The sequence below is a fragment of the Pinus tabuliformis genome, chromosome 4_2, assembly GCF_031772625.1.
Source record: "Pinus tabuliformis cultivar Carrire ecotype Pingquan chromosome 4_2, CPIR1, whole genome shotgun sequence".
In the NCBI taxonomy this organism is placed as follows: domain Eukaryota; kingdom Viridiplantae; phylum Streptophyta; class Pinopsida; order Pinales; family Pinaceae; genus Pinus; species Pinus tabuliformis.
Window position 1 is genome coordinate 202,728,159 of NC_142304.1, and position 27,671 is coordinate 202,755,829.

Consider the following 27,671-nt stretch of genomic DNA (forward strand, 5'->3'; position numbering starts at 1 on the left):
AGGTAATGGAGCCTATATACATCTCTGGAAGAATAGTATCCCCCCCGCGAATCTAGCCAAAGAAAGCAGTGGATTAAGGAGATTTGCTAACTAGATGAAAGAAAAAAGATACTTAATATTAGTAGATATATTAGAATGGGATGGAAATGGTTACTGGATTAGGTGACGATGTCCTGAAAGCCCCATAAATATGCAATCATAGTGGCTTTATCTATTAATGTCATTAAAGGGATATGCTCCAATTGCAAGCTTCAAGTTATATCATAGGATATGGATAGGAAGTAAGAAAAATATGTATACAATTATGGAAGGATATGAAAGGATTTTGGCAATTTCCCACATCCCTATTTGGATCGTTTGTGTGGTAAAATTTGGAATAAAGATGGTTTTCCCAAATTTGATCTTTTATGTTGGTAACTGGTGCATGGGAAAAAATTTAATTGCAGAAAATCTAAAAATAAATAAATATTCATGGGCATTTCTGATGCATATTATGTGAAAAAGATGAAGAAAATATCTATTAAGTTTTTCAACAATGTCCTTTCTCCACCAAAGTTTGGAAATTTGCAGTCCCAAATGCCAGTGATCATACTCATATCCCTGATAGTTGGCAAGAAATGTTTGTTAATTGAAAATAAAATCCCATGGAGGAGAGAATTTGACTCATTAACTATGAGGATTTGGATGGCGCTCCTGAAATACTTATGTCTGGAATTTTGGTTACCTTGTAATCATGCAATATTCAAGGATGCTTTCCCAAATCCAATTTCAGTGTCCACCAAGATGACACAATTTCTCTTTGAGTCTCTAACAACTAGAGGTTATAATCCAATATATTTTAATGCCTTGGCTAAGCAAGAAAAAAATTGGCTTTGAGTGGGTCCACCCTTGTATCATGCTGGCAACTTCAATTCAAAACTCCCTCTCAACAAGACATATTCTCTTCGACTCGACAGGAACCGGTTCCATGAATGGAGAAGCATCGAAGGATGTCACTCTTTATTCTTCTTTGTTTTTCGATGGACCATAGAAGGGTAACCGAGGGGAGGAAAGAGCGGGAGGGGTCATTTTTAGTCCAGAGGAAAAAATAGAGTCTAAATTTTCCCGGGGGTTCAGAGTTTCATCTAACAACCAAGAATAATTCTTGGCATTATGGAAGGGACTTGAACTAGCCATTTCAAGGAACATTTGAAGCATAATGATCTATGGTGATTCGATGTTGTTTTTCATCATATCTGCAAGTATAAGAAGAAACCAGATCAAATATTATCTCCTATTGTTTAAAGAATAGGACTGCAATTGGCCAAGTTTGACAATATTGAAATTCACCACGTCAAACGACACCTTAATTAAATAGCTAACAACATGGAAAACCAAGGAGTAAACCTTGGTCTAGGAGAATATAAGTAGGATGATGAGCACTCGTTCTTTAATTATATCCCATGAATGTCATGAAAAAGGCCTATTCACATAGCATTAAAGAGTGTGTTAACATCATATGGAAGGGAAGGGATTCCAAAACCCATTTCATCCTACAGACTCAGAAGCTCATCCTCTTGCAAGCAAAGGTCGAACATCTTCAAATTACTCAGAATTTTTTGCTAGAAAAAGAGAACGATCTAGAGCTCATGGCTCAGGACAAGATAATTGGCACCGTCAAGGAGGTGTTCAATGTCATCACAGACCCATAGGAAGCAGTGACTCTCAAGCATATGAGGAAAGAAATTAAGACATGTGGAAAGGCCGAGGAAGCTTAGTCAATTGCGCGCTCCGAACTGGGAATTTGGGTGTTAAAGAACATGCTAATCCTTGGATAGATGTTTTTGTTTAAACTATTTTCTTGTTATGGGTAGTCTTTTTGTTTAAATCAAAACATGAAGTGGAAGTATGTAAATTTGTTTGGTAGTTTTTGGCGAGTCAAGTAGTAAATAAATAAGGTCGTTATTGTTATAAATGTAGAAGCTCTTTTTGGGTAATATGGAAAGTCAACAAATATGAAATCATTTTAAATGTAAAATTTTATGGCCTTTAAACCAAATTGACATAATAGAAAATACTCGTTTCTTAAAAAAAACAAATATTTAGAGGTTTACCTTCATTGATATTCTTTAGGCAAGAAAAAACAATGGTACAAGTGACTTCCTCTAGTATAATAATGATAAATACCACCCATCATATATCTACTAAGATATCTCCATTTTAAGATCTTTATGGATATCCAGCTACTAGTAGCACATTATTTTTTGAGGACCATTCTAAAGTACAAATAATACACTCACATATGGAAAAATATTAAATAAGCCTTACAATTTATTATAGAAAACCTTCAAAAATTTCATAATAGGATGAAACAATTAGTATATCAACATCAAAGTGGATGACAATTTGAGGAGGGTAATTGGGTATTTTTGAGACTACAACCTTCTAAGCATTCTACTCTTAAATAAAAGAAGAATAAAAGATTATATCCAACATTTTAAAGATTCTATAAGGTTCTTTGTAGGTTTGGAGAAATTATTTACAAGGTATAGTTTCCTTCTCCTCACATTCATAAGGTTTTTCATGTATATTGTTGAACAAGGATTATGGAACAAACTATGTTATTCCATATGAAATTTCAAGAATTAGATAAAGGTAAGTTAATTCTTATTCCAAAAAAAAATATAGATCATTGTTCAATTTCTATTTAAAATAGGATCATTATGGAGTACATAATCAAGTGGATGAGTATGCCTCTAATAGAAGCTAAATGGAGAAATGAGCAATTCAAAACATCCTCAATTATAGGCTTTGAGGGAAATGATTTTTTTATAAAAGGTGTCTATGTTAATGCATTGAACCTCATTCATTATTAATATATTAGTTATGGTTATATGGAATTATTGGTAAGTTGCATCATGTCTATACTACCTCCTATTTATAATAAAGGATATTTATTTATATAGGCATCTTGTCTTATGCATTGGATGTATTGTGAAGGGAGCTTTCCCTCTCAAAGTGGCCGCTTATTCATTGAATTTTTATCATTTTAAAGGCATAGAGTTACTTATTTTTTATTCTTATATTATTTGTGGTATTTGGTTCATAACAACAACAAAATGAAGGAGAGAGAAAGACACCCACAAACATGGAGCACAAAATTTTAATCTACAAACCAAATAGAGTGCAATTATATTCATCTCTATTTAGTTTTTTGACACTTCCCTTTGATGTTTAGTAGGGTTTATTTATAATCATTCATAAAATTTAATAACAAAAAACTCATTTAAGTCATTATATGTCTCTAAATATTACAAAGTTTATAATACTCATTGATTTGGTAAAATATCAAAAACTTAATATTACAAATTGCTTTCTTCAGCTGAACTATAAGAGATGCAGCCTTGAAGTACAACATCATTGAAAAGCAAGCCCTTGCACTTGTAAAAGCATTGAAAGATTTTCGGGTATATATTCTGCATTCTCATATTTTGGCTTATGTTCCTAACGCTGTTGTCAAAGATATTTTGGTACAAATAGATCTAGAAGGAAGACGAGGCAAGTGGATTGTAGCTTTGTTGGAGTATGATGTGGAGATAACACCCACAAAGCTTGTTAAAGGACAGGGATTGGAAAATTTAATGGTTGAATCGAATTTGCATGTCATAGACATAAGTCTGATTGCTGCTATGTCCGATGAGAATGAGGAAGGTTCGTCAATTCAAGTATCTGAAATATTTGTTCTTTCTCCGTGGTATTCAGATATCATATATGTGCTTCAGAATTTGTCACCACCACCCGGCATGGCTAGAAACAAAGGTAGAACTCTCAAGTTAAAGGCTGCTAAGTTTTGTATTTTGAATTTTGCACTTTATTGGAAAGATCCCGGTGGTGTTTTGTTGAATTTTTTGATGGAAGAAGAAGTGAAGTAGGTCATGGAGGATTTCCATAAAGGATATTGTGGCAGTCACCTTTGTTTGAAAAAAACAGCAAATAAAATTCTGAGAGCGGGGTACTATTGGCCGACATTGTTTGCTGATGTATAGAAGGTTGTCAAAAGTTGTCATAAATGTTAGATTTTTGAAGGAAGGCAGAAGTTACAACCTTTTCTGCTTAATCTCATTGAGGTGAGTGCCCCTTTTTAGCAGTGGGGGTTGGATTTCATTGGTGAAATTCATCCTGCTTCTTCAGGTCAGCATAGATGGATCCTCACGGCGACAGATTATTTCACGAAATGGATCGAAGCAATTCCCACCAGACAAGTTACAGATGCGGTAATAATTTCATTCCTTGAGAATAACATTTTGTCTCATTTTGGTAATCATTGATAATGTAGCAACTTTCAAATCAAAAAAGATGATTGAGTTTTGTAACAAGTATAAAATCATTTTGGGACACTCAATTTCCTATCATCTGCAAGGCAATAGATTGGTAGAGTCTTCTAACAAATCTTTGGTCAACATCATTAAAAAGTTGTTGGAAATAAACAAGAAGAGTTGGCATAAGAAGTTGGTCAATGCACTTTGGGCAGATCGAGTGAGTTAGAAGAAATCCATTGGTATGTCCCCCTTTGAGCTAGTTTATGGAGTTGATACAATATTTCCTACCTCTCTCGCAACTTCGGTAGTCAAACTTCTTCAGGAGGTTGGTAGTGAAGACGATCCTATGAAGAGGACTAAATCAAATGATCCATTTGCAGTAGATGAGAGAAGAAGTTTTTCAAAACACATTCAAGTTGCAGGAGAGAATTAAGAAAATTTATGACAGAAAAGCAAAGGTGGAAAAATTTCAGTAGGATGACGTGGTGCTGAAGTGGGATGCAAGGAATGAGGAAAAGGGCAAGCAGGTAAGTTTGAAAATCTCTGGAAAGGTCCCTTTAAGATTGCAGCATATAGGGGTCAGAATGCCTTTCTTCTAAAGGAGATGAATGGGGAAGATTTTCCAGGAGGGCCGGTCAATGGTCGGCTGCTCAAGCAGTATCATTTCTGAGTTGTTTCTGTTGTTTACATTGTCACTGTAAATACCATTTTATTTCAGTTTCATTGCAAGTGTGTACTATGATCTTTTCTTGAGTCTAGGGCCCGAAGTGAAGGCTATAATGAAGAAAGATTTTAGTTTTTGGATCAGTTTGTCGAGTCAATATTTCAGTCATTTTGGTTTCATAATTGAGTCGGTTTGAGTTAAGTTTCAGTCAATAAATAAGTCAAGAGTCTTGTGTTAATTTGTCAAAATAATGGACTTTGTAGCCCAATAGACGAAAGCACTGTCTATCTCTCCCAGAGATCTGCCATTCTTAGCACCTCCCAAGAGCTACCATCCCCATTGGAGCCAATGTTAGAGTCAGTCTTTACATCGCTCCATTAGAGATCATTTCTCTTATTGCATTTCATTTTTAGGTGTCTCATACAGTTCATTCATCCGCATTCCGTTAGGGGCATGCCATAATCTGACGGAAGGGTCTTGTCACTCATTCCCCTCATGTCTTATACCTGCTAGCTCAGGTCTTTTCATCAGGGTCCATAAAAATCATTTTCCAATCAATGGCAGTCAATATTTGGTCTCTTGGTCAACAAAGGGTCATTTTAGTCATTAGGTCTAGGGTTTAGCGAATTCAGTCTTCAAAGTGTCCAATAATGCCAGCAGGCCAAAGGGAGGTTCTAAACAAGTTTTTATTTCAAAAATTTCATCGTCATATTGCTGGACTATGACTTTTCTTCAAAACTCTGTTTTGAAGAAAATTCGACATTTCGTCCTTTGTAATAAATTGCCATGTAAATTTCAAAATTTTTAGTTCTTGGATATTTCAGATGCAACCCTGGTCATCCTTTGCCGAAACTCAATGCCATCATCCCTGCAAAAAATTGACCAAAGAATTTCATCATTTAAGCCAAAAATCAAAGAGGAAACAAAAAGAACAGAGTTGTATTAAAATGAAAAAGTGCCAAAACTAAAACATAAGAAAGTGGGTTTTTGAGAAACAAAAATCAAACCCATCATTATATAAGATATTTTCATTGTTTGAAACACCCATTGGTATGCCAAGAGATCAATTGAAGTCGACTTAAGTTTTGGAGGAGCGAAATTTGTGTTGAAAGCTGGGACTGTGCGTTGGAATGCTGCGTGGCGCATTGGGAGGTAGTTGTGGCGCACCGGGAAGTCGTGGCCCATAGAGCCACTGTTCATTGTGTTAATTTGAATGGGCGCAGTGCATACAACCTACGTGACGCACTGGGTTGTGCGCGCGGGCACATGGCCGACAAGTGAAATTTCATCGCTACTTCCGAATTTATTCAAATCAACTCAGTCTTCTATGATCCAAGTAAGTGTGTGAGCCTTGGCCATTGCTATTAAACGGTGTTTGTTGTGATTTGGAGGGAAGATTTGAAAGTTTAAAGTTTGAAAATATAAACCCTATATTTGTATCAAAATCTGCTCCTTTGGGTTTTGAAATTGTGATTTTGGTGCCAAGTCTCTTTTCCCACCTGTGATCCTTTCCCTTTCATAATTTTATCATTATAGCCAATCCCTATGCCCTAACCTCCCAAACTACTCATATCCCTGCTTCTAATTTTCCCTATCATTTTCCCTCTCCCATATCATTTGTAGCAAATTCCCAAACCCCACATCCCTAAACACAGTCAAGTGACTGTTAGCACATTTCAAATTTCACTTGACAAACTCCACCATCCACTATACCCACTGTCCCTATTTATCATAGTCCCTCATTTCCCTGTGGCACATTTGGCATTGAAAACAAAACACCTATTTCTCATTTTCAAACCAAACCAAACACATAGTTGACATAGACCTTTGTAGCACCATGACAGACATTGATTCATCATATGAACAAGACAGTGATTCTACCACAGAGCTTCATGCACCGAGGAGGCCTCGTAACGGTGGCAAACATGTCAGAGAAGAGCCTACCTCTTTGACTGAATTGCAAGCTTTCCCACTTGCCATGGCATGTTTCAACCAACAGTCATGTTTTCAGTATTGCGAAATGATTACTCAGATTCAGCATCATCAGGAATTGGCTCGGTTATTTTTTTTTGCATTTGCATGATGGTCAAGTAACTCTTGCTAGTGTAAATTTCACCCTGACACCAGAGACCATTTCTCAAGCAACATGAATTCCGAATGTAGGCGAGGAATGGAACAAAAGAATGTAGGTGGAAAGAGTACATTATGAACCATATATCAGGCCTAGCTATGTGAGACAGCTCAGCAGGGTGTTCCCTTTCCGGTTTTTGAAAGAATCCTATGCGTCGTTGATGAGACTCATTATCAAATACTTCAGTTGTGAGGGCTGCTTCTCACGCCTCTATACATACCATATCAGATTGTTGATGCATTTTAAGAGAGTGAAGATTATGAACATTCCATATTTCATGTGCCGAAACATCGAGAGGATGACTACTCTTGTGTAGAAGAAGACTCCTGAACAACAGTACAACAACATTTATCACTATGTGCTCATCAAGATCATTGTTGTGCATCAGCTTGGTTTGCAGGGTATCACATGGGAAGACTTCATTTTCCGTGAGTTTTTCACAGCTTCAACAGCTCATCAGGAGGTTGTCCATCATATAGGTGAACCTTCATATCAGCATGGAGGTTGAGAGGCAAAGACTACTAGTGTGCCGACATATGTCACCTATCAGAGAGGCATGAGGGGATTGTTTGCAGCAGCTCGATGAGTACTATCTCCACCTAGGGTGGAAGGGGTCTTGTTGCCATCATCAGCAACACAGGTACATGTACAGGACAGAGGAAATAAGCCTATGCAGGATGAGGGCCCTTCAGAAGGCCAAGATACTGATTTCATCCTCATCGATGATGATGTGAGCTCTCCTAGCTCAAAGTTGAGGGAGATTATTCAGGAGCAGAAGACCGATATAGATGTATTGACCAAAAGGTTGCAGAGAGCTCAATGGGTCATAAACTATTTGGAGCAGCGAAACAAACAATTGGAGGATCAGCATACAGCCATGGAGTTATAAAACATTCGGCAAAACTGCCAAGCTGCCCAAAGGAGGAGGATAGAGTTCACTGATAGAGGGAATTACTCCCCTAGGGCTTTTTGGGTTGAAACCCTAGCAGACTGAAAGTTATCTATTCAAAGAAACATACATTCATATAGCCATTATGTTATAGTAAGCAAATTCTATGATAAGGGTACGTACCTTTGGTCCTACGTTTGAGAAGGCCTTTAGGGTCCAAACCCTTCTTGGAGTTCCCTTCTTCTCTTTTGTCCTGCAAAACAACCAATTCAAAGAACACAGCAGTACATGGACAAAACTTATAAAGAAACCATCTTCATGTTATAAAGAAAGGTAGTTAGTTATGAAATCCAAACAACCATTTACATATGAATTCTAAACATGACTATCATTAACATAAAGAAGATTCATTTCGGGAACCAAGACATGTGTTTCTTTTATTATAGACAAATAAAGTACATAAAAAGGAATATGTTCACCTGAATCACCTTCAGCAGCTCCAAGCAAAGCTTCCTTCCGGATCCGTTCCAGCCTCAAGCCTCTAACAAAACTCCTTCCATGCCTCTCTCCATGATTTCATAAATGGTGGATGAACATCAACACACAAGGAAGCAAAGGTTTCCTATACAAAATGGGGGAAGTGCAGAAGGCACAAGGGACTTTAGACCTGGTCAAGGGAAAAATCTCAGCATAATAACCTTTCTCCCTATTCTCTCCTCCCTTAGGCCTTCCCTTTGAGGTCTTTTTATACCATCTCCAAAGTAGTTTTTTAGTTAGGAGTTGGTTGGGAATAGTTGGGCCACGGGCACTAACATGTGATCAGCAGGTAAAACTCGCGATCTCCACCCGAAAATGAGGAGTTTTATATTTTTTTAAGTGTTTTAATACATACACGCGGGTTGGCTATACACATACCCGCGTATACACGCGTTTAACTCAGGGAAATGTCGCGTATAAGGGATAAAACACTGTTTTTTAAATTTTAGGACCAGGTCTGGAAGGAGGGGTTGCCCTAGGCCATAAGTACAGCATCACAAACCATAAGAGTGAGATTTGGAGCTATAACAGATGCCCCCTAATATATGAGGTCAGAAGGGGTACATGATGGCTGAAATATATTATGCGAGTACATGGAAAGGAAGTCTGTTAAAAACCGAGGAGGACTTCACCAGAATTCAGCCTGCCAAGCCACCAAAGGAGATCAGAAAGAAACACTGTCTGAGGCGGGCATACCCATGCTCAGAAAAAGTGAAGCATGTTCGCATATCAAGTACAAGTGGATCCACTAAGTATACAAGTATAAATAACTGAAAGATACATAATGGATCATCTGATCATAATGAACAAGTACATGTCTGAATATCACATATAAGACTGTCAATGATGCTGAAAGATGCAACGGATCACTGATATCAAAGACTGATCCCAAAAAGGTACCAACTAAACATGATGGAATAGGATGGTACTACACTGCAAACTCAAGTGCCAACATATAGAATGTCGCCATGACTGACTGCAACATATAAAGTGGAGTGGTATCAACTAGCAGCAACAGGAGCAACTGTCAAGTGAACCAATGAATGTTGATACAACCTGAGGTCTTCACTGACCGCCGTGGTACATTTCTACAGCATGGGAATAAATGATCTGAAGTCGACCATGTGAGAAATCGTTTGATTACCGGTCATTAATGTATACCGTTAACAAACGCGAGACTACTCACCGATAATGATAATGAGCGTCAAGGTACCCAGTACAATCTAACAAGTGTGAATAGATGAGCTGGAGTCGAACACTTGTAAGAATCTATCGATCAGGAGACAATGATGGTTTCCCACTGTCGATAGTGAAGGATCTGCCACTAATGACTGCAAACCCCAAGGTACTGCCAAATGGACTCTAGATCTTTGCCCCAGAGCAATGAGTCGGAGTCGATAGGGAAAGATCCGCTAGAAGGAAGGCATTAAGGCATCCTTCATCAATCTAGCGCGAGTGTAACCCATAGGCCAATAATATGGAAGGAATCGGACGAAAAAAGATGTAGTAACCCAACCGAAGTACGTTTCCGGCGTACACAAGATGTGGCTAGCCCACGGCAGAAACCCTCTGAACCAACCAATAATGAAAACTGACACAGAGGCGAGGTATCCACCAATAGGGTCAAATGGAAACCAAGGTACTGCGCGAATCCCAATGTGTGATAATGTATGCTGATGTCGAACACAAGGGAAACCACTCAGTCAAAGACCCATGATGCTGATCGATGCTGAGCACAAGGTAACCTATCAATAATGAAAATAGGGCCAGGGTGCAGCTCTAGGCCTATCCTCAGAGCAAGGTGTCGTCGTCGATAAGGACAAGACCCGCCAGCAAGAAGTCAATGGGGACCTTCTCAAACCGGCACGAGTAAAGGACCAATATAACTGCTGTGATGATAGACATGACACTGACAACCAGGGATGGCCGACTGAAAAATGAGTCAAGAGACACCGCAGAGAGGCCGACTCAGGCTAACTTCCCTTGAACAAAAGCACGACTCAATGTGACTATGTGGCAGCATATGATGACTCTGTATAAGTTCGCCATGCAGGAGGCACGAATGAACCCTCCATATGATTGGAAGAGATAACCAATCGGTGGAGAACTGACTCAACAACAAGGTTATGGCATACCTAAGTCAAACTAAATCCCACCCATACGGAGGAGACTTTGTTTTGAGTGCTTTGTTCAAGGGCGACACGACTGACTCTAGCTGCCAACAATAAATGGAAATAATGTCCCGTTCCCGCTCTTTTTGGAATATTTAAATTTTTTTGTCTTTTTCTGTTAAGCTGGAAAAAGAATAAAAGAATACTATGGTACAGTGGAAAGAACGAGTGTCGGTGAAACATATGATCTAGTTCTTGGGAAAGGAACGTTCCTATGCTCAATGCAGGGACGTGAAAACTGGTCAGTGACACTCAAAGGTATGTTCTTTCCACGGGTCAAGGTGTGTTAAGCTGCAGAAGTCAAGGGTATGCAAGGTTGATTTTGCAGATGTCATGGTCAAAAGTTGGCTTAAACACGAGTCCAAGTGAAGCCGCTCTAGGCCAAAAGGTGCAAGTGGTCAACATGCAATGCAGTAGTACAACTCAACACAAAGGAGCCTCTAGGGTATATGGCCAGAACTAAGCAGAGAAGCTAAGAGGAATGAGTCTTCAACGCATAAGTCATGGCGGGACTACAGAGGACTCCCAGCCTACTCAAACTGGAGCAGCATGGGAAACAAATGTCAGTGAGGTGCTAGCTAGGATGCCCATGTAAAGGATGGCTCTACCACACAAGTCATGATACTTCTAAGCAATGAGAAGGTTCCGCACCATAACTTGGTGGGGTCGATCCTAAGGTAAAATGGGAAAGGAAACTGATAAGTGCACAATGCAGGAGAAAAAACCTAACCTATATGCCAGTTTCGAGAACCAATGCCTGTCAGAACGGACCAACCATAAACTTCCAAAGGAGAAATCTTCCAAGTTCTGTAAACATAAATAGGAACACTAGACACGAAGTTAATACATCCCACATATAAAATTCATATAAAATCTTTGTGTTATAGAATACAAAACTTGAAAATGCGTACCTCATATATACAATATGGTATATAGAACCACACAACCTTTCGGCTTACGTATAATAGCTCTTCTGGACAAACCCCTTGCAGGGATCGGACCAAGGGCTCCCCTTGCAGGGATCGGACCAAGGGCTCCTTTGGTAGTCATAACTCATGGCTTCAAAGAGTTCCTCCTGTGAAGGTAAAGCAAGATATGAGAAATCATGAGAACTACAAGGATTAAAAGAGGGAATTAAAGGGTCCCATGTCCCTATAGGAAGAATCTCTCGGTCAATTGCTGGGACCAAGTCCCAAGAAGGAGAATAATAGGTCAAAGGATCCTTATTAGAAGCGATTGAACATTGAGGATTCAATGCCACATAATTAACCCGTGGCGGGGTAGAGTCTACTTGAACACTTGGAACAAACCAAGGGGCATTCTGTAGTAAAGTTGAATTAGGGTGGTTATTATCAGATGCAAGCTGATCAATAGTGACAATATTCCCGTTATGAGGAAAGCACATTACTCGAAAGAGTGAAGACACCACAACATGCATAGCATAGACATAATCACGCCCAAGTAGCATATTAAAGTCTAAAGGGCTATCAACCACCATCATATCGATTAAGACAGTCTTCCCACCTAAAGTGATAGGCAATTGAGGAAGAACACCCATAGATTTACCAGGTCTTCTATCATAGGCTAACAACTGACTCTGAGCTGTCAACAAATTTGGGGAACCCAAAGCTTTCCAAGTCAAAGAGGATATAATACTTGCAGAGGATCCTTCATCCACCATACATCGATAGACATTTGTGGAATTAACCCTGACCTTTATTTGAAAAGGTGCAGCGGAAGGAAGACGAGGCTCAACAAGGCTATCCCAATCAAAGGAAACACTTTTAGAACTTGGAGGGGGAACATTTGAAGAAACAGGAATGCCCCCAATACCAGAAGACTCAGTACTAGAGATCAAACAGTCTCTTTTGTTAGGCACTTCACCCCCCAAAAGAGGAGTGTAATCGGCCTGCGATTGCACTAGCTCTACCACATTTTCAACCAACGGTTGATGGGATTGATGAGAAACCATATCGGATCTAGGAGTAGAAGTAATTTCAGACTCAGACCATATCCTTTGAACCTCTGGAATACCAGGGCATAAATGAGTAAGATGGTCTCCCTTGCATATCTTACAAGGGAACTTAGGTTTAAAACTTCTACGTCCAGGTTTCTTATCAACCTCCATTCTGCCAACATGATTTGCAGTGGTTTGCGGAGAGTCCTGAACATGACTTGCAGAGGTCGGTGACGCTTTGCTAGTATGACTCGTAGTGACTAGACCTGTGCCCCCAGCATGACTTGCAGCCGCTGAAGACTCATCTTCAACATGACTCACAGAGGTTGATGATGAAGTGCTAGTGTGACTCGCAGTGACTAGACTTGTGCCCCCAGCATGACTAGCAGTGGCTGAAGGCTCATCTCCAACATGACTTGTAGAGGTTGAAGATGAAGGGCTAGTGTGACTTGCAGTGACTAGACTTGTGCCCCCAGCATGACTTGCAGTGACTAGACTTGTGCCCCCAGCATGACTTGCAGTGGTTGAAGGCTCATCTCCAACATGACTGGCAGAGGTTGAAGATGAAGGGATAGAATTATTCTTCTTCTTTGACTTCCTCTTTCTCCTCTTTTTAGATTTCTTGTTACAAGAAGGAGGAGAAGAAGGAATCGTAGATTTCTCTTTGAAAGAAGATGAACAATTAGCACCCATGTGATGCCCTTGAAATAAAGCATTCAACTGAGAAGCTTCAAGAGCATTTGGAATATTCGGAGTGGACCACAGCCAAACGGGTAGTCCAACATTCAACCCAGGAATATTCAAAGTGGCCATCAAGGGAGTACCAACGTTTCCAAAGAAAGGAAAAGCACAAGGATCCCCTTTTGGGAGGGCACCTTGGTTGGTTTCCATAGGAATATTGGCCATATCTAACTGTTCCAAAGACCCTTCCCCTACGGGAATATAGAAATAACTTTTCAAGGAATATGGATAAGCAATCAAAACCTTTGCCCTTGAGGAGGCAACTCCACAACTTTTGAAAGAACGACCAAAAGCCTTTCAAGATTGGTAGAGTGGTAAGCCGGTCACTCAGAACACAAAGTCCAAACGTGACTAGACAAAAATACCTAAAGCCAACTATATACAAGGAGCAAAGAGCACCCACTAAAAAGTCCCTAAAGATATCAGCCAGTCAAACAACTTCCAAGTATTTCCGCTCCGAGTGGTGAGGACCGGACACCAAAATACAAGAAAGTGGAGTCAGGGGCCTTCCGAAGATAGTTTGGGATAATGACGGCCTAGTCCTATCAGCGAAGGTATCAAAGGAAGTTACGCCGACCTCCTAACAATAGCCTGCGCCAGTGCAAGCCCCCAAGCTTCGTAAGGGTGCCCTCCAGTAGTACTGTCGAGAGTGATGCAATGTCAACCTCAGGTGCCACGAGATTCCCCTCCACAGCCACCTGTGTAGTTCCCTAGGAGTAGCAACTATGGATACCAACTCGTCGTAGAAGCCAGGCGGAACAGTCGTGAGGTAAGTTCGGACAAGTAGGAGAGGGGGTATCTCTCTTCCCTGTCTTTACAGACCCTCGTGCTTAACTCCCAGATTCGGAGCTTTCCTGGTCTTCCTAATGCTATTGGATTTTCTCTCGTTATTCAGACTCCTATGTTTGACGTTTATATGGCCTTGGAGAGTTAACTCTCCACTCGCCTAATCCAAGGCCCTAAAATCCTAATCTTGTTGGTGTAACTGACTAAAACAAAAAGTTCTAGTGAATTTTAGTTAGCGCTTGATTTTATTAGGTTGTTCTTTAAGTCACAAGGTAACGGAAGTGAAACTAGTGGTGTTTTTTGACGCAAAAGGAATTAATAAAAACTTAACTACATGCGCATGCACTTTTTCGTTTTTCGATGAAGAGCAATTTCTATAGGGTTCAGAGGTACTTCTAATAAAATAAATTTTCCTTTTCTTTTCGTTAATGCACACTTCACACTCACAAAAGCTAACAAAGCTATATATGCCTAAAAAGGGGATGCAAATCTATCCTAATGCAGCAACTATATGCTGATGCAACAAAAAATGAAAGTTGCTTGCTTATCAATCTTTATCTTGCCACTTAAAATGTGTAGATGGAATATGAGATGTTACCATTCATTTGGTCTAAACACTAAAAACAAGTTCTAAGACAAACATAAAGCACTTTCACTTCACTAAAAGGAAACCAAATGAAAAGAAAGTTCAAGAAAGCAAAACTAAGATTTTCAAAAGATTTTCTTCAAAGCAACAAGCAAAAAAGTCTTTTCAAAAATGCTCTTAACAACACTGAAACTTGTGATTGAAGAATAGGCAATTAAACACTTTTGCGAATCAGCACCACTCAATGGATGAAAACTCAACAAAAATAAATGCGCTTGAAATCGCTCTTAACAATCAAAAGCAGCAATGAAAGCTTTGGCAATGAAAACCAAAAGATCAAAAATACAAATTCCAAGAAAGTGTTAATCAACAACTTTCATGAAACAAAGAAGTGGATGGTCACAAAAAGTGGTTTTGTCAAGCAAACAAAAAGTCACCAAAAGCAAGATTAACACAAAGATTGAATTCAATCTTCCTACCCTGATGAAACAGAGCAACCAAGATTCCTAGCAAGAAATATTGTGTGCTTTAGCCAAAAACGATGACGCTTGCAATAAAAAAAAACAAGACCAATACTCCTTATAATCAGAGAGAATTCAGAACGAGATGCTCGTTGTAAAACAATTCACTGATACTGGAAAATGACTGCTTCAGACTGAGTCAAACCACCAAACAAACCTTCAGAGACTAAAAAGATTTATAAATCTTGAAAATTGCAATATATACGCGACTGTACTTAAGTACAAGTTGCGTGTATATGTGACTGTGTTTGAGGAAACCTGCGTATACGCGGGTTCACTCAAAGAAACAAGCGTATATACACCTCTGTATCTAAGAAAAACAGCGTGTATGAAAAGCTTCAAGAAAAATAAAAAACAAACTGAAGAAACTGACAAAGCTTAAAGTTCAAGAACAGGCCAGACAGTAACAGCAAGCAGACAAGGCAGCTGAGCCCTGATTGGCTTGAAAAATACCCAAACTAGGAATAAAAAGAGTGTTGTCCCCAGTGGAGTCGCCAATTCTGATAGAGGGAATTACTCCCCTAGGGCTTTTTGGGTTGAAACCCTAGCAAATTGAAAGTTATCTATTCAAAGAAACATACATTCACACAGCCATTATGTTATAGTAAGCAAATTCTATGATAAGGGTACGTACCTTTGGTCCTACGTTTGAGAAGGCCTTTAGGGTCCAAACCCTTCTTGGAGTTCCCTTCTTCTATTTTTTCCTGCAAAACAACCAATTCAAAGAACACATCAGTACATGGACAAAACTTATAAAGAAACCATCTTCATGTTATAAAGAAAGGTAGTTAGTTATGAAATCCAAACAACCATTTACATATGAATTCTAAACATGACTATCATTAACATAAAGAAGATTCATTTCGGGAACCAAGACATGTGTTTCTTTTATTATAGACAAATAAAGTACATAAAAAGGAATATGTTCACCTGAATCACCTTCAGCAGGCTCCAAGCAAAGCTTCCTTCCGGATCCGTTCCAGCCTCAAGCCTCTAGCAAAACTCCTTCCATGCCTCTCTCATTGATGTCATAAATGGTGGATGAACATCAACACACAAGGAAACAAAGGTTTCCTATACAAAATGGGGGAAGTGCAGAAGGCACAAGGGACTTCAGACCTGGTCAAGGGAAAAATCTCAGCATAATAACCTTTCTCCCTATTCTCTCCTCCCTTAGGCCTTCCCTTTGAGGTCTTTTTATACCATCTCCAAAGTAGTTTTTTAGTTAGGAGTTGGTTGGGAATAGTTGGGCCACGGGCACTAACAGGTGGTCAGTAGGTAAAACCCGCGATCTCCGCCCGAAAATGAGGAGTTTTATATTTTTTAAAGTGTTTTAATACATACACGTGGGTTGGCTATACACATACCCACGTATACACGCGTTTAACTCAGGGCAATGTCGCGTATAAGGGATAAAACACTGTTTTTTAAATTTTAGGACCAGGTCTGGAAGGAGGGGTTGCCCTAGGCCATGAGTACAACATCACAAACCATAAGAGTGAGATTTGGAGCTATAACATTCACTTCATTGGAGAAGGAGATAGAGGCTGATCAAGAGACTTGGCTTGAGAGGGTCAAAATTCATCTTGAGAAGCTGTTAGCGAAGGAAAACAAGGACAAGGACATGCTCAGGCACATGAAAAATAATTATTGGGCACGAAATCATGTTTGCAAAGCAAGGATCAAAATCTTGAAGGCAAGACTAAGGAGAGCAATAAGATGATGCAAAAGGCATGATAGGCTCCAAATCTTAGCCGAAGCTTCTTTGGATGAGCATGATACTCAATGATAGACCTTGTTGGGCCTTAGTTTTTGATCTTATTTTGCTTTGAGAAAATTACCTAACCATCTATTTATCATCCATTTTCACTCCATTCATCCCATTTTAATGAATATTTGATGTCCAATCATGTATTTAGCTTTAATTTGTCAATTTCTAAAGTTTTTATAAAAGTTTGATTTTAAGTGCAATTTTGGCAATTTCAAAATTCCCGTAATCACTTCATGATTGATATGGATGCAGGCCACTTCAGCACGAATGGGATACATGAATGGAAAGCTTGGGAACTAGGACCAAGCCACCTATGCTTGGTTCCAACAGAACGAACTTTATTATGCCTATTTGGAGCTAGTCAATCATGACTAGTCATCCAGAAATCCCATCTAAATAGGGCAGTTTTGAGATTCCATGATATTAGTCATATTTCTTGGGATGAGGGTAGTGAATTCGACTTGAATAGGTGGATTAGAGTAGCTTGGTTTGTTAGAGTGAATGTAGATCAGTTTGTTTCATGAGACTCCTTATTTAAGAGCCACAACTTTGATGGCTCATACATTGACTTATGATACTTTTATGCTGTAATACTTTTGGTTTGAAGACTTAATTTGAAGACTTGTGCTATTCTCATTTTTCTGCTCAATGTTATGGATGTGTGACTGATCTAAGCTTCTGAAATCATCTTTCAAAGTGTGCAAGGCAAGGGTGGAGGGCCCCCACTCCAAGCTAAGTACACTTCCATGTTAAACTAGTTTTATTTCATTGCAATTTGGTTGATTGTAGCCTTAGTTTTTCAAAGTCTTATTTCAGATTGCTTTATGGATATGCATAGTGATTGATTTCATTTGTTAATGGCTTATTCATCATTCTATTGAATTGGAAAACAGATGTTCAAGTTGGGCATCCCTTCTATTAAATGATGGATCAAAACTAGTTTCTTTTGTTTACATGCAAGTAGTTTTATTTCCATTTAGATTTAGAAATTGAGATGAATGAATTATGATGGAATATCTTATGTGTCTCTTAAGTTAAGAGCTTCTTTCATTTATAATTTATGCATCTTGAGTTTTTGGTTTCAATCTCTAATTCATTAAAGTAATAATTGAGGTGAAGGAGGACTTCTTGAGTTCAAGAACCCTTTCAATGTTTTCTCTTTTGAGCTGATTGAATTAGAGTTATAAGATGTATTTTCTTTAGCTTTTAATCATTTATCTTTCAAGGTTTGGTTATATTAGATCTTCACAAATAGTGAACTTGCCTCAAAGAATAAACAACCCGGATTGATAATAAATAATTGTGTTAGTTTAGGAACATAAATTAGCTCAACATTTTGGCGCCGTTGCCGGGGAGGCAAATATCGGCATAGTCAATAGAGAGATAAAATACAAAACAAACAAAAACATTAGTTACGTTTCATTTCTTCAATTATGTTTCTTTATGCTTAGATTTAGAGATCCTCAAGGTAGATTTATCAAAAACCCCCCACAAGTAGAGATAGGATCATCACATACACCTGTTACTGGTAATCCAATAATTGAAGAGTTGATAGAAAAGCAAAGAAGTGGCCAAAGATTAACCTTGATTGAAAGGAAAACTTTGTTAGCTTGGGAAGCAAAGCAAAAATTCTCCACTTCCGGAAAACAAAAAGAGAAGGGAAAACAAATTGTTTTTCCATCCATCGATCCTCCTATCTTCCCACAACTTGAAAGTCCACCTGAAATTGAAACAACTCAAACAATGGAAGAAGAAGGACATGGATCCGTTCATCTTAATCCTGAACAACAAAGAGCTGAAAATGAAAGACAACAAAGAGAATGGAGAAGGAAGAGAGAGGAAGAGATGAAACAAGAAAATGATAGGAAGCTAGAAAACGACCGGAAAAGACAAGAAGATGGACTTGACCAAGAATCTACTTTCGGTTTTCCGATAATAGATACAAGTGCAATACTAGGAGAAGAAGTAAAAATGAAAAACATTCCACCTTCTGTGTTGCCAAACTTCTATGGAATGTCTACAGAAGATCCTGATTCATTCATGTTTGAATTTGATATCTTATGTAGAACATATGGCTATACTGATGATGTTCATAAGCTTCGTCTTTTTCCTGCAACATTAAAAGTAGCAGCTTTAAAATGGTTTATGGGTTTAGGAGAACAAACAATAGCCTCCTGGGATGATATGCGAACCGTCTTCCTTAAGAAATATCAACCTTATTGTAGATCTAGAGATTCAAAGGAAGATGTGTTTAGAATGACACAACAAGAAGATGAAAATCTAGAAGAATATTTAGAGAGATTCACATATAATCTTCAGAAGTCTAAACAACATTCTCTAAATCAAGAACTGTTCGCACAATCTTCCTCAAAGGCATAAGAGATGAATACCTCGACATTTTGAATGTGATGGGTAAAGGAGATATTTAAAACCTTCCATTCGATGAAATAGTCGAGTTATGTCAGAAATATTCTAGAGGAAGATCAAAAACCGGAAGAAGGGAAGTAAGTTCCAAAGCAGCCAAGTCAGCTGCAAGAGGGATAACAAGAGCTGAAATAGGAAGTCTATTGGAAATGTTTAAAATAGATCTTTTGAGTACATTAGGGACACAAGTAGATGTTCTAAAGGCAAACAAGAAGAAAGAAGAACAAGAACAAGCCTTAGCAATATTTTTTTCAAAATGTAAAAAGAAACATCCCTTGAGAGACTGTCCTTTAGATAGCATTAAAGTGTGTGGTCTTTGTACAGGTAATCATTCCACAGAAAATTGTGTAACATTGAAAGACTTACAAATGAATTCAATGGAAGAAGTGCCAGGAACAAAAGGTTTCTATTATGTTGCACCAAGAAGACCATGGCCACCTAGAATGCCTCAACCGAATCAACCACAATTCCCTCAACAAAATTATGCTTATCCATCTTATAATCCTTGGACCCCTCCAATGCCATGGCAAGCTTGGCCTCCACAACAATATCCACAACAACCTGCACAAGGTTGGAGGGGATATGGTTATGGAAACCAACAACCTCAACAATCTCAACAGTATCAACAACATTACCAACAACAATACCAACAACCATTTTCATACCCACCATATCCTCCATCCATGCCATTTCCGCAACAAAATTCTGCATATCCATTCCAACAGAGGAATCCACCACCATTGTTAACACAACCACAACAGTTACAGTTACCTTCAAATCAACCCAGACCAACGCAATTGCCATCCCAACCGGTGGCCAATCCAAATAACAAAGTGGACAAATCTGCATACACTGTAGAGGAAGCAGCATATTACCCTACATATTCAATTGTTCCTCTTGATGATGTCCATCTAAGGTCTGGAAAAGTACTTAAGAAGGATTCTCCTCCAATTATAGAAGAACCAACTGAACAAGGAGAATCATTTGAAACATCACAAACTAAGGTACAAAATCAGAAAGGAACAAATATTACAACACAAACACCACCTTATCCTGAAAGGTTGGTAGAACAACAAAATCAAAATCAAATAACCCTTCCTGAATTTGATATCTTAGATGAGTTAAAAAATGCATATGTTAAGATTCCTTTGTTAAAAGCCATTAAAGAAATACCAATATATGCAAAAACAATAAAGGAATTGTGCATTCGGAAAGAAAGAAAGAAAAAGGATCCTACAACAATCCAAGTCATTGGTAAATTAGCAAGTCTCATGTCTACTCAAACTATAGTAGAAAAATATATTGATCCTGGTATCCCAATGGTTACCATATCAATAAATAATTTCTCTGTACCAAATACATTAATAGACTTGGGAGCAGCTATAAACTTAATGATAATGGAGACAATGAAAACCTTGCAATTAAACAACATTAGATCAACTTCAACAGTCTTGGAATTAGCAGATAGATCTAAAGTTGTTCCTGAAGGAATGTTAGAAGATATCATAGTCTCCTTGGATTCATGGGAATATCCTGTTGACTTCTTGATCTTGCAACCAAAGACAAACTTGGGAGGACACCCTCTGATATTAGGCAGACCATGGTTAGCCACTGCTGATGCCTTTATAGGATGCAGATCCAGAAGTATGATAATTTCACATGGAGATGAAAGGAAACATATCACTCTTTATTCACCTGCACAAGCCACTTCTTTAGAATCAATACTTGAAACTCAGGAAAAGCAACAGACAAAAGCAGTTTTAAGTATCAATAAATTCTTTGATTTTAGAGAAGAAGAAGAGAATGAAGATTTGATGGACCTTTTTATCTCAGAACCAAGTATTTCAGAGTAGCTTAGGAAAGTTCAATATGAAGCTGCAAATGAACTTCTGAATCAATGTTTTCAGGAAACATGTACTATTCGAACCTTGCAGAATTCTTTGGTAGACATCTTTCCTGTAAACACAGTTATCAACCCAACAATCAAAACAATTGAGGTACATCCTGGAAAACATTTAAATATTGGAAACCAGCTGCAATCAAAACAAGAACAAGAGGTAATTGCATTACTACAGAAATACTCAAAAGCATTTGCCTGGGATTATACTGATATGCAAGGAATCCATCCTAACACATGTATCCACCACATCTATACAGATGATAAACTTAAACCTGTTAGAAAACCTCAAAGACGAATGAATTCTATGATGAAAGAAATAGTAAAAGAGGAACTGCAAAAACTGTTAAATGTTGGATTCATCTATCCTATTTCAGATAGTCAATGGGTTTCACCACTGGTTGTTGTACCAAAGAAAAATGGAAAGTGGAGGGTATGTGTAGACTATCGAGAATTAAACAAGGCCACATTAAAAGATCATTTTCCTCTACCATTCCTTGACCATGTGTTAGACTCTTTGGCTGGAAAGAAATACTTCTCTTTCTTGGATGGGTTTAGCGGGTACAACCAGATTAGAATAGCAACAGAAGACCAAGACAAGACTACATTTACTTGCCCATGGGGAACCTATGCATATAATGTTTTTCCATTTGGTTTATGCAATGCACCTGCAACTTTTCAAAGAGCAGTGCTTGCGATATTTGCTGATCTAGTCCATGAGTGTGTAGAAGTTTATATGGATGACTTCACTGTTTATGGAAATACATATGATGATTGTCTCAACAATCTTGAAAAAGTCTTGAAGAGATGTATCGAAACAAATCTGTCATTAAGTAACGAAAAATGCTATATGATGTTGACAGAGGGTATAGTTCTGGGACACCATATTTCCGGTTCCGGAATTAAGGTGGATCCAGCCAAAATCCAAGTCCTAGTTAACCTGATGCCACCTACAACACAAAAGGAGGTAAGAAGTTTCTTAGGCTATGCAGGCTATTATAGACGATTTATTGAAAACTTTAGTAAAATAGCTCAACCTCTGTTTAAACTGTTAGCACGAGATGTTGAATTTCAATGGACAAATAGCTGTCAAAATGCTTTTCAAATTCTAAAAGATAAGCTGTCAGTGGCACCCATACTTCGAGGGCCAAACTGGTCTTTGCCATTCCATATTTCCACTGATGCATCAGATACTGCGATTGGTGCCTCTCTTGGATAGAAAGAAACCTTGTACAATTATGCAATATACTTTATAAGTAAGAATCTGACACCTGCAGAAACAAACTACACAGTCACAGAAAAAGAAATGTTAGCCGTCATACATGCAGTAAATAAATTTAGGCATTATATAACAGGATACCAAGTTTTTATTCACACAGATCACTCAGCAATAAAATACTTGATGAATAAACCCATCACTAATGGACGAATAACAAGATGGCTCCTGTTATTGCAAGAATTTAATATCACAATACAATATCGGCCAGGCAAAGAGAATCAAGTGGCTGACTTTCTGTCCCGCATACAATCACCTGATGACCCACATCCAGTTATAGACAACTTTCCAGATGAACATTTGTTTGCCATAACAGTAAAGACACGTTGGTTTGCAGATATTGCAAATTATTTCTCATCTGGAAAATTTCCAACTCAATTCACTAGCAAGCAAAGAAAGAAAATTGTTAGAGAAAGTTCTAGGTATAGCTGGGTGAATGGTGACTTATTTTATACTGGTTCAGATCTAATGATTAGAAAATGTGTGCGTGAAGATGAAATATTAGACATTCTCAGGGCATGTCATGATGAACCATGTGGTGGCCATTTTGCAGATAAACGAACAGCATATAAGGTGCTGCAATTGGGCTATTACTGGCCATCCATCTTCCGAGATTCTAAGGCATATGTCAAGCAATGTGACAGTTGCCAAAGAATAGGGAGACCAATCATGTCAGATGAGATGCCACTCAAGCCATAGGTTCTTATTGAGCCATTTGAGCAGTGGGCACTTGACTTTGTTGGACCCATCAATCCACCATCAAATGGAAAAAGGTACATTCTAGTATGCACTGACTATGTAACCAAATGGGCAGAAGCCAAAGCAGTGAGCAGAGCAACAGAAGATACAGTGGTCACCTTCCTCTTTGAAGAAATTTTTGTGAGATATGGAGTACCTAGACAAATTGTAACAGATCAAGGAACACAGTTTACATCAAAGTTAGTACGAGATCTGATAGAGAAATACAAGATTAAACACAGGAAGTCTACTCCATATCACCCTCAAGAAAATGGTCAGGTAGAATCCACAAATAAGGTCTTAGAAAATATCATGACTAAGACAGTGCAGCTAAACAGAAAAGATTGGTCTGAAAAGTTAAAGGATGCATTATGGGCCTACAGAATCACATGGAAAAACACAACTGGTTTTAGTCCATACCAGTTGGTCTATGGGAAAGAAGCCTTATTGCCTATTGAATTTCAGATACAAACATATAGACTAGCAGCAGAATTGGGCATGGACCTGACTGAAGCACAACAACAGAGGATCATGGAACTGAATCAACTGGATGAGCATCGTCAACAAGCTATAGAACATACTACATTGGTGCAACAACAAAGAATGAAATGGCACGACAGATACATCAAAACAAAGACATTTCACAAGGGAGACTGGGCCTTACTATTTGACTCCAAATTCAAAGACTTCAAAGCAAAGTTTACAACACACTGGCTAGGCCCATATGAAATTGAAGAACTCTTTGACAATGGAGCAGTAAAGATCAAGACAATTGACCAGGACCCCACCTCATTTGTTGTAAACGGACATAGGCTGAAAGTTTATCATCAGCCTATCAGTAAAGAGGCATTCATGAAACAACTGGTAGAAGAAACAGGACTGGAAATCATGGCTCAGCCATCTTCCAGTTTGGAAAATGAACAAAAATATATATATATATATATATAAAATAAAAATAAAATAATAATAATAATAATAATAATAATAATAATAAAAAATATAAAAAATTGTATATAGAAAAAAAACAAAACATAAAAAATAATTTGTTTGCTGGTGAAAACCAGGCAACTGGCACCATGCAAACACGAATTCATAGGGGAAAACCAGGGTAACCTGGACTCTATGAATTCTATATTCTTGTTCTACTATTCTCACACAATTTCAATGCAGGACCTTTCCACAATTGACTTGAGGACAAGTCAAACTATTAGCAAGGGAGAGTCTTGTAGCAAGCTTTTAGCTGGAACAGCTAAGGTATTGTATTGTCCACAGAGGGACCTGAAGCAAACTTGTTGCAGCGGAACCTGAAGGGACCTAAGCTGAAACATTATTACAGAGGGACCTGAAGCAAACTTTGTTGCAACAGATCAAAGCCAACACAACATTCCAGAGGGACCTGAAGCAAACTTGTTGCAGCAGAACCAGATCAAAACCAACACAACATTCCAGAAGCATTGCAGAGGGACCTGAGATGAAAACATTATTACAAAGGGACCTGAACAATTCAAGAAATGGAGCATGGTGAACAAGGAGCAGTAATAAAAGTCTACTTTTCATCCATCTACAACATTTTGGATTCCATTCCACCTGTACAAACAGCATTCAAGGGAGTATATTCATAGCCATTTTGTGCTTGAAATTCAATTTTTTTTTAGGAACTTTTAGTTTTGATCTAATTGAAGTTAGTATCTGCGGATATTCATTAACATTCATTCCCAATATATATCCCAAATTCCCTATCCATATTCCATTTCATTCACATACATTCCCTATACATCTTCTTATAACCCTAGGTATTTTCTTTAAAAGCAAAAAGATCAAGCTAGGACAACTCTTTTCACCTGCACATAAACTCAGAGCATTAGAAATGATTATAATTTTAAAAATGACCCCAATGGTCATTTTAAAATTATAAAACTATGTTATAAAAAGTATGCGCTATATAAGTCAAAAAGCATTAAACATATATATCATAAGTTTATAAGAGCGCTAAAGTTATTTCCCAAATACGCATAAGCTATATGGTATAAGGTATATATACAAATCAAATGCGCATATCTAAAGGAATATAACATAGTTATAAAGGGCCGAGGGTTATCATAACAAAGTTTATGGGTTGCAACGAAATGATACATGGTGGAGGCCGTAAGCATTAAAACATGATAGCGGGAGAGAATGGTATTCAAACAAACATTATGGCAACCAACGATCATTACACCATAAGCGGAGAATGGTTATACGATGGGTATAATGGCAACGCAATTGCAATGAGTCAAAATGGTAAACACCCTACAGCACACAGGTACGACTGCACACGGTGTCATGGCGGAATATTATCCATTGGTCGAAATATTATGCAGGGATCGTGCGTACAAAACCACGACTTGGCCAATCCTTATGACAGTCGGGCGACTGGTCAATAGGATGGCCATGTAAGCCACGTAATTCAAACAACTCAATGGCAATACAAGGGTCTGTACAGCCCGAAACGGTCATGAACTGACCGAGCCATTGCACTGATTAAAAACAATAATTCCACCATCGTTCAACACATAATCCTCATTGCCCATAAGCTCAGAGAAATCAGGTTTGAAGCCGCAGCACAGTAAAAGGAGAGAGGAACGAATTGAGAGAAATTTAAAGAAGAAATCCGCGTTTAATGTGCAGAGAAAGCTGAGTTTCGGGATCTAGCAAGGTAAGACTGGAGTTTATTTCGCTCGGCAACTGTGGATATGTATGATTCCTTGCCATTAAACTGATAGATTTTCTACTTTGCCATCAGTTTGACTGACCGAAGAAAAAGGGATTTGAAGCGCTCGCGCCCAGTGACAGTCAGGTAACACTACAAAACCGGGATAACTCCAAGTTCGCAGCACTTATGGATAGATTAACGGATTTTCATGCGTAGTCAACCAGGCAGCATTTAAATTTTAGATATTGCATGCATAACACGATAGAAGATTTCGAATTAAATATGGAATATGAGGCAGTAAACCCGGAGAGTTAGTTTGAACAGGAGAGGCAGAGAGCGCCAAAGGTTATTTATATGCGCACTGATTGTTTAACTGTTGTTTCATATTCCCTTTTGCTGCGCGCTATTAGTTGTGCATAAATGCTGTTATTGGCTGCCAACAGAGGAACGCATTGTTATATGTGTTATTGGCTGCCAAAAGAAGTTGGATTGTTGAATGTTGAAGCAAGGGAATGCTGTAGAATGCGCCGATTTAAAACAAATGACATGCATTCATGCCGTTGCTGCGCGCTTGTGCATTGAGATTTCAATTTATTTGTGCCATTTACATCAGAACAGAGGATTGAAATGCGTAGGGATTGGTTGCATAAATGCTGTGTGTAGTCCTGAGTGAAGTATTGACTGCAAAAATTAGTTGAATGCCAACAATTTGCATTGTTCTGTGTCTTGAGGCCGAGAGCCTTTTTCAAAATTTTGAAGCCAAGAACTGAGAATTGTATTCTGTGTTTTTTAAAAAAAATTTCATTTGTTTATAAGCAGTGAGTATGATGAGGCTGAGCGCATGTGAATAGCCCTCTAAGCTCATAGCTCTGTTGATTAAGGCCATGTGCAGTATTTTGCTACATTACACAGTCAAATTTTTTTGTGAAAAATGATAAATTGGGATTAGGCCGAGAGTGTTCTTGAGTATCTGTTCTTGAGGCCGAGAGCCAAATTCTTTAAGTTTTTGTTTTAAATACACAGTAACTCATGTTTTTTTTGAGCTGAGTAAACATGGTTATTGCTGCATGTGTGTTTAATTTTCAAAACAAACAGAGATCAGTATATTGACAGAAGATATTCAGGTGTTGTTTGCATTAAACAGGGGATTAACACAGTGCTTGTGCAAAGGGAATATAACAGAGGTTAAAGAAGGCAGAGTCAAACAGAGTTGAGTTGAGTCAGAGGAGGAAGGTAAGCCTCGTTGCTTCCAGAATTTCATTTAAAAAAAAAACAATAGTCATAATTTTTGTTGTTAAAATGAAGTTAGTAACAGCAGAGGCCTACATTGATTGGTTTACAGAAATTATGACAAACCGAGTAGAACCAAGATTTCAGATAGAAAGCTGGGGAAAAGAGACTGTAGAAAAACTGTATCAGTCAGGGATGATAGGGTTTTTACAGAAGTTTAATGGCCATTCTGAGCAGATAACTAAAGAGTTTATAAATAATTTCAGTCAAGACCAGACTCGAGTAGGAGAAATCATTGTCCCGGTAACCCAAGAATACTTGTCCAAAGCCTTAGATTTGCCACTGATAGGGGAGAAGTATCA